This window comes from Astyanax mexicanus, chromosome 21, assembly GCF_023375975.1.
Source record: "Astyanax mexicanus isolate ESR-SI-001 chromosome 21, AstMex3_surface, whole genome shotgun sequence".
In the NCBI taxonomy this organism is placed as follows: domain Eukaryota; kingdom Metazoa; phylum Chordata; class Actinopteri; order Characiformes; family Acestrorhamphidae; genus Astyanax; species Astyanax mexicanus.
The window spans coordinates 12,729,533-12,741,765 of NC_064428.1; the positions used below are offsets into that span (position 1 = coordinate 12,729,533).

The 12,233-nt window shown below is 35.5% G+C and overlaps 5 non-coding genes across 5 annotated transcripts; all 5 read left to right on the forward strand.

Moving 5' to 3' along the window:
* The first annotated feature begins 575 nt into the window (after positions 1 to 575).
* On the forward strand, positions 576 to 657 carry trnas-aga (transfer RNA serine (anticodon AGA)). The gene has a single exon. It is a non-coding gene; the product is annotated as a tRNA-Ser (tRNA).
* Positions 658 to 1,410: 753 nt separating this feature from the next.
* Positions 1,411 to 1,492, forward strand: trnas-uga (transfer RNA serine (anticodon UGA)). The gene has a single exon. It is a non-coding gene; the product is annotated as a tRNA-Ser (tRNA).
* Positions 1,493 to 2,733: 1,241 nt separating this feature from the next.
* On the forward strand, positions 2,734 to 2,815 carry trnas-cga (transfer RNA serine (anticodon CGA)). Its single transcript has one exon. It is a non-coding gene; the product is annotated as a tRNA-Ser (tRNA).
* A 1,469-nt stretch (positions 2,816 to 4,284) lies between these two features.
* trnas-cga (transfer RNA serine (anticodon CGA)) lies at positions 4,285 to 4,366 on the forward strand. The gene has a single exon. It is a non-coding gene; the product is annotated as a tRNA-Ser (tRNA).
* A 1,007-nt stretch (positions 4,367 to 5,373) lies between these two features.
* Positions 5,374 to 5,455, forward strand: trnas-uga (transfer RNA serine (anticodon UGA)). Its single transcript has one exon. It is a non-coding gene; the product is annotated as a tRNA-Ser (tRNA).
* The last annotated feature ends 6,778 nt before the right edge of the window (positions 5,456 to 12,233 follow it).

Below are 12,233 nucleotides of genomic sequence, written 5' to 3' on the forward strand. Positions count from 1 at the left end.
ATACACTGACCCGCCTTCACTAAATATCCAGTGTTAATTACTCACAGCACAACATTTACACTTTCCATATAAGCACTTACTACTGTAGTGCTAAGATGAACTACTGGTAGACAATATAGTAACTTCAGAATTGAATGTTGAGATTCAGTACTTTAGCATTAGATACATAGTATCCAGGATTTGAGATTGTATTTTCGATATTGAAGATTAAGTGTATATTATTCAAGATTATGTATTTAATAGATACGATTTACTAAGCAGTTGTTTAGATTTGGAATATAGTATTAGTACAGGATTTGAGATTCAGTATTCAGTACTCTATATTCAGTATTCAGTATTAGAGATTCAGTATTTAGTATTAGAGATTCAGTATTCAGAATTTCTGATTCAGTATTCAGTATTTGAGATTCAGTATTCAATATTAGAGAATCAGTGTTCAGTAGTCTATATTCAGCATTCAGTACTCCATATTCAGTACTATCGATTTAGAATTTAGTATGAGAGATTCAGTAGTCTCTTTTCAGTATTTAGTATTAGAGATTCAGTATTCAGTAAGTAGAGGGTGAGCTGTCAGGGCTGTGATGGCCGAGTGGTTAAGGCGTTGGACTTGAAATCCAATGGGGTTTCCCCGCGCAGGTTCAAATCCTGCTCACAGCGATTCACTATACTAAATATCCAGTGTGTATTACTCACAGCATGACCACATTTACACTTTCCATATGATGACACATTACTGTAGTGATAAGGTAGACTACTGGTAGACAACATATTATGTAGTAACTACAGAACTGAATGTTGAAATTCAGTACTTTAGCATTAGGGACATAATATCCAGGATTTGAGATTACATTTTTAATATTGATGATTAAGTATTTATTATTCAAGATTCTGTATTTAGCATATAAGATTTACTAAGCAGTTGTTTAGATTGGAACATAGTATTAGAGATTTGGTATTCAGGATTGGAGATTCATTTTTCAGTATTAGAGATTCAGTATTCAGTATTTGAGATTCCTTATTCAGTATTAGGAATTCAGTACTCAGTACTTTCAGTAGAGGATGAGCTGTCAGGGCTGTGATGGCCGTGAGTTTCAGTATTCAGTACTCTATATTCAGAATTCAGTATTCTATATTCAGTATTTAGTATTAGACATTCAGTATTCAGTACTCTATATTCAGTATTTAGTATTAGAGATTCAGTATTCAGAATTTCTGATTCAGTATTCAGTATTTGAGATTCAGTATTCAATATTAGAGAATCAGTGTTCAGTAGTCTATTTTCAGCATTCAGTACTCCATATTCAGTACTATCGATTTAGAATTTAGTATGAGAGATTCAGTAGTCTCTTTTTAGTATTAAGTATTAGAGATTCAGTATTCAGTACTCTCAGTAGAGAGTGAGCTAACAGGGCTTTGAAGGCCGAGTGGTTAAGGCGTTGGACTTGAAATCCAATGGGGTTTCCCCGCGCAGGTTCAAATCCTGCTCACAGCGATTCACTATACTAAATATCCAGTGTGTATTACTCACAGCATGACCACATTTACACTTTCCATATGATGACACATTACTGTAGTGATAAGGTAGACTACTGGTAGACAACGTATTATGTAGTAACTTCAGAACTGAATGTTGAAATTCAGTACTTTAGCATTAGAGACATAATATCCAGGATTTGAGATTACATTTTTAATATTGAAGATTAAGTATTTATTATTCAAGATTCTGTATTTAGCATATAAGATTTACTAAGCAGTTGTTTAGATTGGAACATAGTATTAGAGATTTGGTATTCAGGATTGGATTGCCTGCTTCCACTAAATATCCAGTGTGTACTTCTTACAGTAATCTTTGTACAACTCAACAACATTTAAACTTTACATATGAGAACTCACTACTGTAGTGATAAGGTACACTACTGGTAGAAAACCTATTATATACTGTAGTAACGTCAGAATTTAATGTTGAGATTTAGTACTTTAGCATTAGAGACATAGGGTCTGAGAGATTTGAGATTTAGTATTCAGTATTAGAGATTCAGTATTCAGTATTAGAGATTCAGTATTCAGTATTAGAGATTCAGTATTCAGTATTAGAGATTAAGTTTTCAGTATTAGAGATTCAGTATTCAGTATTAAAGATTAAGTTTTCAGTATTAGAGGTTAAGGCGTTGGACTCGAAATCCAATGGGGTTTCCCCGTGCAAGTTCGAATCCTGCTCACAGCGAATCATTATACACTGACCCGCCTCCACTAATTATCCAGTGTGTATTACTCACAGCACAACATTTACACTTACCATACGAGGACTCACTACTGTAGTGATAAGGTAGACTACTGGTATAAAACTTATTATATACTGTAGTAACGTCAGAATTGAATGGTGAGATTCAGTACTTTAGCATTAGAGACATAGCATCTAGGATCTGATATTCATAATTCAAGATTACATTTTCAATGTTGAAGATTAATTATTTATTAATTTCATTATTCAGTATTAGAGATTCAGTATTTAGTATTTGAGATTCAGTATTCAGTATTTGAGATTCAGTATTCAATATTAGAGAATCAGTGTTCAGTAGTCTATATTTAGCATTCAGTACTCTATATTCAGTACTATCGATTTAGAATTTAGTATGAGAGATTCAGTATTCAGTAGTCTATTTTTTAGTATTCAGTATTAGAGATTCAGTATTCAGTACTCTCAGAACTTTCAGTAGAGGGCAAGATGTCAGGGCTGTGATGGCCGAGAGGTTAAGCCGTTGGACTCGAAATCCATTGGGGTTTCCCCGCGCAGGTTCGAATCTTGCTCACAGCGAATCATTATACGCTGACCCGCCTCCACTAAATATCCAGTGTGTATTACTCACAGCATAACCACATTTAAACTTTACATATGAGAACTCACTACTGTAGTGATATGGTACACTACTGGTAGAAAGTCTAGCATTAGAGAAATATTATCCAGGATTTGAGATTATATTTTCAATATTGAAGATTAAGTATTTATTATTCAAGATTTTATATTAAAAGATAACATTTCCGAAGCAGTTGTTTAGATTTTAATTATAGTATTAGAGATTCAGTATTCTGTATTTGAGATTCAGTATTCAGTATAAGACATTCAGTATTCAGTACTAGAGATTCAGTTTTCAGTGTTAGAGATTTAGTATTCAGTATTAGAGATTCAGTATTCAGTATTAGAGATTCAGTTTTCAGTATTAGAGATTTAGTATTCAGTATTAGAGATTCAGAATTCAGTATTAGAGATTCAGTTTTCAGTATTAGAGATTTAGTATTCAGTATTAGAGATTCAGTATTCAGTATTAGAGATTCAGTTTTCAGTATTAGAGATTTACTATTCAGTATTAGAGATTTAGTATTCAGTAGTCTATATTCAGTATTCAGTATTAGAGATTCAATATTCAGTAGAGGGTAAGATGTCAGGGCTGTGATGGCCGTGAGTTTCAATATTCAGTACTCTATATTCAGAATTTAGTAATAGAGATTTAGTATTTGAGATTCAGTATTCAATATTAGAGAATCAGTGTTCAGTAGTCTATATTCTACATTCAGTACTCTATATTCAGTAGTATTGATTTAGAATTTAGTATAAGAGATTCAGTATTCAGTAGTCTATTTTCAGTGTTCAGTATTAGAGATTCAGTATTCAGTACTCTCAGAACTTTCAGTAGAGAATCCTGCTCAAAGCAAATCATTATACACTGACCCGCCTCCACTAAATATCCAGTGTGTATTGCTCACAGCACAACATTTACACCTTACATATGAGGACTCACTACTGTAGCGATAAGGTAGAGTATTGTACCTGCATTTCGGTAAGAGTTCAGTTAAAAAAAAACTGTTATATAATTACTTTAGTATTTACTATTGAGATTCAGTACTTTGTATTAGAGATATAGTATTCAGGATTTGAGATTTAGAAGTCAGTATTTGAGATTCAGTGATCAGTACTTTAGATTTAGAAATTAGTATTAGAGATCAGAATGCAGTATTAGAGGTATAGTATTTAGCTTTAGAGATTTAGAATTTGATATTAAAATTTAGTATTTAATCTTTGTTATTCAGTATTAGAGATTTAGTATTCAGTATTAGAGATTTGGTGTTCAGCAGTCTATATTCAGGACTACTGATTTACAATTTAGTATTAGAGATTCAGTGTTCAGTATTAGAGATTCAGTATTCAGTATTCTAAATTCAGTATTCAGTATAAGAAATTCAGTATTCAGTACTCTCAGTACTTTCAGTAGAGGGTTAGCTGTCAGTGCTGTGATGGCCGAGAGGTTAAGGCGTTGGACTCGAAATCCAATGGGGTTTCCCCGCGCAGGTTCGAATCCTGCTCACAGCGAATCATTATACACTGACCCGCCTTCACTAAATATCCAGTGTGTACTACTCACAGCACAACATTTACACTTTCCTTATAAGCACTTACTACTGTAGTGATAAGGTAGAGTATTGTACCTGAATTTCGTTATGAGTTCTGGTAAAAAAAAACTGCTTAGTACTTTACTTTACTTTAGTATTTACTATTGAGATTCAGTACTTTTTATTAGAGATATAGTATTCAGGATTTGAAATTTAGTAGTCAGTATTTGAGATTTAGTGATCAGTACTTTAGATTTAGAAGTTAGTATTAGAGATTCAGAATTCAGTATTAGAGGTATAGTATTCAGCTTTAAAGATTTAGAATTTAATGTTAAAATTTAAGAATTAATATTCTGTACTACATTTAGTGTTTAGTAATAGAGATTCAATATTTCAAATTCAGTATTAAGTGTTTTAGATTCAGAATGTGGTATTTTTTATATATTGGTTATTCAGTATTAGAGATTCAGTATTCAGTACTATTGATTTAGAATTTGGTATGAGAGATTCAGTATTCAGTAGTCTATATTCAGTATTCAGTATTAGTGATTCAGTATTCAGTATTAGAGATTCTGTTTTCAGTATTAGAGATTCAGTATCAAAATTCAGTTTTTAGTGTTGGTCATTTAGAATCCATTATTTAGTTGTCAGTATTTGCCAACAGGAATTCAATATTTGAGATGCAGTACTTGTATTAACAAATAATGTTTAGTATTCAGTATATACTGTTGGAGATTCATTTTTCACTATTGCAAATTTAGTATGTAATATTCATTTCCCAGTAATTGAGATTCAGTATTCAATACTTTACATTATTAATTTAGTATTAGATATTTGATAATTAACATGTGAGATTCAGTATTGAGTACAATATATTCAGTTTTCAGTATTAGAGATTCAGTACTCAGTAGTCTATTTTCAGTATTCAGTATTAGAGATTCAGTATTCAGTACTCTCAGTACTTTCAGTAGAGGGTGAGCTGTCAGGGCTGTGATGGCCGAGAGGTTAAGGTGTTGGACTCGAAATCCAATGGGGTTTCCCCGCGCAAGTTCAAATCCTGCTCACAGCGCATCATTATACACTGACCTGCCTTCACTATATATCCAGTGTGTACTACTTTCAGTGATCTTTGTAGCTTTATAAAACAATGTTTTAAATACTAAAAAGTAGAAAATAATAACTGAGTTGCTCTGTTTTTAAGGTATTGTACACAAAATTAATTACGGTTTGCCGCTAATGGGAGACGCCACCGGATATCCAGAGTGTATTTTTTAAGAGGGAAATTGCTTACTGAAAATAGACAAATCTAGTCAGTAGATCAAATTATTAACCTAAAGAACATCAGGCTTGAATGCACTGTGTACAATGTTACTAAATGTAAATATAAACAGAATACAATGATTTGCAAAGACCCGTATTTTATTTACAGTAGAACATAAAACACATCAGATGCTAAAAATGAGCCATTTTAATGAAAAACAAAATATTAAAAATGTAAGTGTTACTAATAAAAACTGTTAAAAAAGAGGAATAAATAATATACAAATATAGGCAGAGCATCCCAAACCTGTCAAAAAACTGTGTTTTAAAATTGTGAAACAATTCCAGAAAAACGTTCCTCATCATAAAATAATAAGGACTTTGTATTTCCCACCATTTACAGCCAATAATATCATTAGAAGATTCAGAGAATCTGGAGAAATCCCTGTGTGTAAGGGACAAGGCTGATGGTTAATATTGGATGTTGGTGATCTTCAGGTGCCTCAGGTGTTAAAATGTCTCTCTCATTTAGCACATTTGATATGTGTTCTTTTGTTCTATTGTTCTTTTGTTAATAAAAATATGGGTCTATTAGATTTGCAAGCCATTGCATTTTTTATGTAATATATACACAAATGTACAATATATGTAATTGTATTATGTAATCCTCCAGTCAACAAGTTTTATCTTTTTTGTATTTTTGCAATTAGAAAATGTACATATAACACAGTTCCTACAGGTCTCTGAACTGAAGTGGTTAAGGGAAGGTGTTGACACCCCCACTGTGGGAGTGTGTGTGTTAATGAAACGTTTCAGGTCTATAGTGTGTTTAGACGTGTCGCTCTCTGTTGTTTAGGAAGCTTTAAATTCTCTCAGCCATTAGACTGAGTGTGTGAACTAAACAATAGAAGAATAGAAAGAACTGTCTGGCATTGTTCCCAAAGCCCAGAGGAGAAGGGGGGCGGGGCTAAAGTACGAGAAAGTCGAGGCAGGGCGAGGGAAGGTCAGGGATTTTTCAGAAAGAGCCACATGTTTAACCCTGCAGCAGCTAGTAAAAGAAAATATTCAGAAAAAACAAGCTGCATGCATGCAGTTCATACCTGTTCTATTTGTGCGAATAACTCATCAGTGTTTATATTTTTTACCCTAAGAAACAAATGGTTAGAAATTGTCTATGGAGGAACACCACCAGCCAAGTACTATTGAGATAGATAGGAGTATGTTTAGAACAGTTCTGTTTACACTAGTTAAAAGTAAAAATCCACCCCGGGGTTTTGTTCCAACTGCCTGGGCGGCTCTGCTGCGGCTCAGCCAACAAAACTCAGCCTGGGGTGCATTTTTACTTTCTGGATCTGGACTACCCACCTCTGTGTGTAAGTAACTATAGGTTTAAATAGGATCTCCGGTGGATTTGGTGTTTTACAGAGACTCTAAGACTAGGTCAGTGGCTAAACTGCACTTAGCAGGGCATTATTACACAGGTTATAAAGTAACATCTGACATTGTAAAGACTGTTATTAGTGTAAAAATGTCTTTATTTTAAAATGTTTCTAACTGTCCGTCTCACTGCCTCTTGGTGTCACAGTGCTGTTAGTCAGTCAGAGGTGATATGTTTGCATGTCTGAATATTCCTGAGCAAGAGCTAAAATCCTATCGTTTCTCCCCGCCCCCCACTACTCCTCCACCAGACTAAAGCAGTGTTATGCATGAACACTGGAGCACTGATGCAATGACGCCTTTAATGTGTTTAAGAGCATCAGTTGGAAAGTAGTGAAGAGGTAGAGTTACAGGAATACAGTGAACAGCTCTACGTGAGTAATGTTCTAATCCAGATTATGAGAAGCAAGAACTACTCAATTAAGTAAAGAACAAGAAGACTTTAAGAAGAAATGAAGGTCAGTCAATCTGCAAAGAAGAATTTCAAGAACCTTGAGTGTCCTCAGGTGTAGTCACTGTAAAGACCTATTAAAAATATTATAATGGTGAAACTGGCCCTCATCAGGAAAGGAAAAGTGCAGCATTTGTTACCTATTCAGTAAAGGTAGAGCCACTGGTTGTAGGACCTCAATAATGAAATGTTCTGCACTACAGTTCTAAATTACACTACATGCTAGATCATTTCAGGTCAGGTATAGGTACTGCACAGCCCACTCAGCATTGAGTAAAACACAATAAATAAACTTCTAAACTGCTTCTAAACATCGGACCGTTTGAGCACATGACTTTAATGATGTCCAATCGTTTCCAATCACGCTGCGAGGAGATAACGACCGACACGTCAGAGGTGTTCACAGATACATTACACTCAGAGATTGGCAATAAAACACTGTGATATGACAACGGCCGCAGTAAATCCATGCTAGACAGTAATTTCATTGTGGAAATTATGATCATAATTACCTTGAACAGATATATATACTGAGATATTATTGTCTGGGTAATGTTCCTGTAGGAGTTAAAAGCATTCCGACTTACCAAAGGTTGTGTTTCCTAGACAAATGGGCCAATAATGCACTATACTGTAAAACAAATCCTAAACTTATACAGTGGCTTCCATATTTTGTAACATTACAACCTCAAACTTAAATATATTTCATTGGAATTTAACGTGAAAGACCAACACAAGGTAGAATACAATTATGAAATGAAAAGAAAATTATGCACGAATCAAAACTTTTTTTACAAATAAAAAATAGCCTTAGAGGATGGTTCAGAGAATATTGGGGAGTAAACAGCATCATGAAGTCCAAATAACACACCAGACAGGACAGGAATAAGGTTGTGGAGAAGTTTAAAACAGGCTTAGGCTATAAAAAGATTTCCCAAGCTTTGAACATCTCACAGAGCACTGTTCAATCCATTATCCGGAGATGGAAAGAGTATAACACAACTGTAAACCTACCAAGACAAGGCCGTCCACCTAAACTTACAGGCCGAACAAGGAGAGCACTGATCAGATATACAGCCAAGAGGCCCATGGTGACTCTGGATGAAATGCAGAGATCCACACCTCATTGTAGCCCTAAACATACAGCCAGAGCTACAGCAGAATGGTCTAAAACCAAACATATTCATGTCCAGACCTAAAACTAATCAAGAACTTGTGGCAAGATCTAAAAACTGTTGTTCACAAATGCTGTTCATCCAATCTGACTGAGCTTAAGCTGATTTGCAAAGAAGAATGGATCAAAATTTCAGTCTAGATGTGCAAAGCTGGTGGAGACATACCCTAAAAGACTTGCAGCTGTAATTGCAACAAAAGGAGGTTCCACGAAGTGTTGACTTTTGTCCACGAAGTACTTTTGCACACCGCACTTTTCAGTTTTTCATTTGTAAAAAGTGTTTTGAATCGTGCATAATTTTATTTCGACTTTACAATTGTATACCACTTTGTGTCGGTAATGTTACAAAATATGGATAAGTTCAAAGGGTATGAATACTTTTGCAAACCACTTTAGCAGCTTCACATTTTTTCCATTTTCACAGCTTAAATGCAACACAAACTTAAATGAATTTTATTGAGTCATTTATTTTAAAAAGATTGAAATTAAAATAATTCATTTTATATTAATGGTTTAATGTTTTTTTAATATTCTCATCCAATAAAAATCTGAAAAAAATGAGATGTGCAAAAGTATTCATGCACCTTTACTGTGAAACCTAAACCCCTAAGTATAATTCAGAAGAAGCCTTAATTAATTAGTTAATAAATCTAATACAGCTGTGTGAGTTTCAGTAATTTAGTCAGCTGTTCTGTGAAGGCCTCAGTGGTTTGTTAGTAAACAATAGTGAACAGGCAGCATCATGATGAGATCAAGAAACTCACCAGACAGGTCAGAGATAAAGTTGTAGAGAAGAATTCTACTGTAACTGTAAACCTACTCATGGCCATGGTTTACCCAAACTGACAGATCCAGCAAGGAGAGCACTGGTGAGACAAGCAGCCAAGAGGCCCATGGTCACTCTGGAGGAGCTGCAGAGATCCACAGGTGACTCTACTAAGTTTTGATTTAGGGGGGCTTATCACACCTTTCAGATTTTTTATTTGATTAAAATAAAATAAAAAAAAACATTGTGGACCTCCGAGTGGTCCAGCAGGCTAAGTTCAGGAGATTGTTGGTTCAAATCCTGGTCATGCAGCTTGCCGTCAGCTGCCAGAGCCCTGAGAGAGCACAGTCACCTGCACATCACCCCCCCCCCACACACACACACTCCAGCAAGAACATAGCAGATGTATGTAGTCTAGTATGAAGATGATCCGTGCAGAGACTCAAGAGAACTCCAGACAAACTCCAGTCCAACTAAACTTCTTTAATATATTTACATTCTACTAAAATACATTCATGTGTTTTGGGTGGGGGGTGGGGGGTGGGGGATAGTGGTGCACTATAGGACTCAAGTTTTTGTTCTTAATGGATTTATTTTTTCTCCTTACATTACTTTAACTTTTATACTTTCAGTAGTTTTAAAAACCTGTATTTTTTAAACACTTTTAATTAAAGAGTAAAAAGCTTGAGTTGACACTTCTTCAACTTCTACAGAAGTATTTTATTAAACCCTAGTATATACAGCTCTGCAAAAAATGAAGAGACCACTTCAGTTTCTGAATCAGTTTCTCTGATTTTGCTATTTATAAGTTTATGTTTGAGCAAAATGATTTTTGTTGTTTTTTTCTATAAACTACAGACAACATTTCTTCCCAATTCCACAAAAAAATATTGTTATGTAGAGCATTTTTTTACAGAAAATGAGAAATGGCTGAAATAACATAAAGGATGCAGAGCTTTCAGACCTCAAATAATGCAAAGAAATCAACAAGTTCATATTCATAAAGTTTTAAGAGTTCAGAAATCAATATTTGGTGGAATAACCCTGTTTTATAATGCATCTTGGCATCATGTTCTCCTCCACCAGTCTTACACACTGCTTTTGGATAACTTTATGCTGCTTTACTCCTGGTGCAAAAATTCAAGAAGTTCAGTTTGGTTTGATGGCTTCTGATCATCCATCTTCCTCTTGATTATATTCCAGAGGTTTTTAATTTGGTAAAATCAAAGAAACTCATCATTTCCTTAAACAGTAGTAGTTTTAGTAGTTAGTGTGAGGAGCAGGAAGAGACCCTCTAAGGTCTTTGTCCAACTCCATCTCATTTCCTAAAGCAAGCAGGGACAAGATAATGCTGAGCGATGATCCAGGGGAGAGTGGGGTGAGAGTAATTAGGCCGTGCTCTGTGTGATAGTGAGTGATAGTGAGGTGATAGTGAGGTGAGGAGGTATAAACTGAGATTATCTGCTGCTACACAATGAGGCCGTTGTGCGAGTTGGGCCGTAAAGAGGCCGGCTGCTGAAGGGCTCATTAAAGTGCTGTAAAGCTCACGCCGGCGGCGGCGGCTCTCTGAAAGGGGGTTTGTTACCTGCGTGGAAAAGACAAACAGGTGAGCACTCCCAGGCTGAAGCAGGGGGGAGGGGGAGAGCCTTAAGGAAGACATCAGGATTTGGGAAACGGCTGCTTTGAAGTCGTCCGATCTGTAGTGTTGATTGCTTTCTGATATTTTTATACAGCGCTGGTTGTCATAACAAATCAAGACACAATGCCGTGAGATAATAAATGCCCAAAATGTGATCTGAACCCACTGAGGTTAAGGTTACCATTGTTTCTTACATTAAATTTGACTTATTTTGATATTCTTTTATTTATTTCATTACAGTTAGTTCCGACCGTGCACTATGATTGGCTGTGAGGTGTTCTACGAGTGCCGTTATCAGCCGGTAATGGCACTGTAACCAAGGCTCTCCATGTATTACTCCGCCACATACAGGCAACATTGCAGCGATGCAGCGCTTACAAGCCAAACAGCGCAGCTACAAACAAACAGAGCAGCAATGAAACTATTTTAACTGGCTGAGTGTTTATAACCAAACAGATCCTATTTTCTCCTCCTCTTTAACTCTTTAAATCTTGCAATAAACAGTGATAATGAACTGGGCTATAATATATGCAATAATACACTCGTAGTATTAGTGAATATAGTAACTCTGTATTGTAGTAGAGAAGTGGGCGGAGCTTCTTCTGGTCATGGTGAACATAATAAGGCTTGTGTTGTGTACAGTAGTAAAGTTGTAAGTGGTATTAGTGAATATAGTAACTCTGTATTGTAGTGGAGAAGTGGGCGGAGCTTCTTCTGGTCATGGTGAACATAATAAGGCTTTCTTTGAGAAACATTGTTTTTCAACATTTCAATCATTTTCTCAAACATTTTAAAAACTGAAAATGAGAGATTAGTTTGCATTGAAACAACAGTATGAATTCGAAGCACTCATTGTTGTTAACACACACACACACACACACACACTCCCTGGCCGTAGTGCAGCGTTAAGCATTAGTTAATGAGTGACGGCTGTTAAGAGTGTGAGAAACTTGAATAAATTACTTTTATCTCCATAACGAGGTGACATTAATTAGGGTCCCAAGGTTCGGCCGGAGAAGCAGGTAATCTATCACTGTGCTGTGGGAGTGTGGGAATCGCTGTAATTTGCTGAAAGGCCCGAGCGCTGATTCTTTACTCTGTTTAAAAGCAGCTGTGCAGA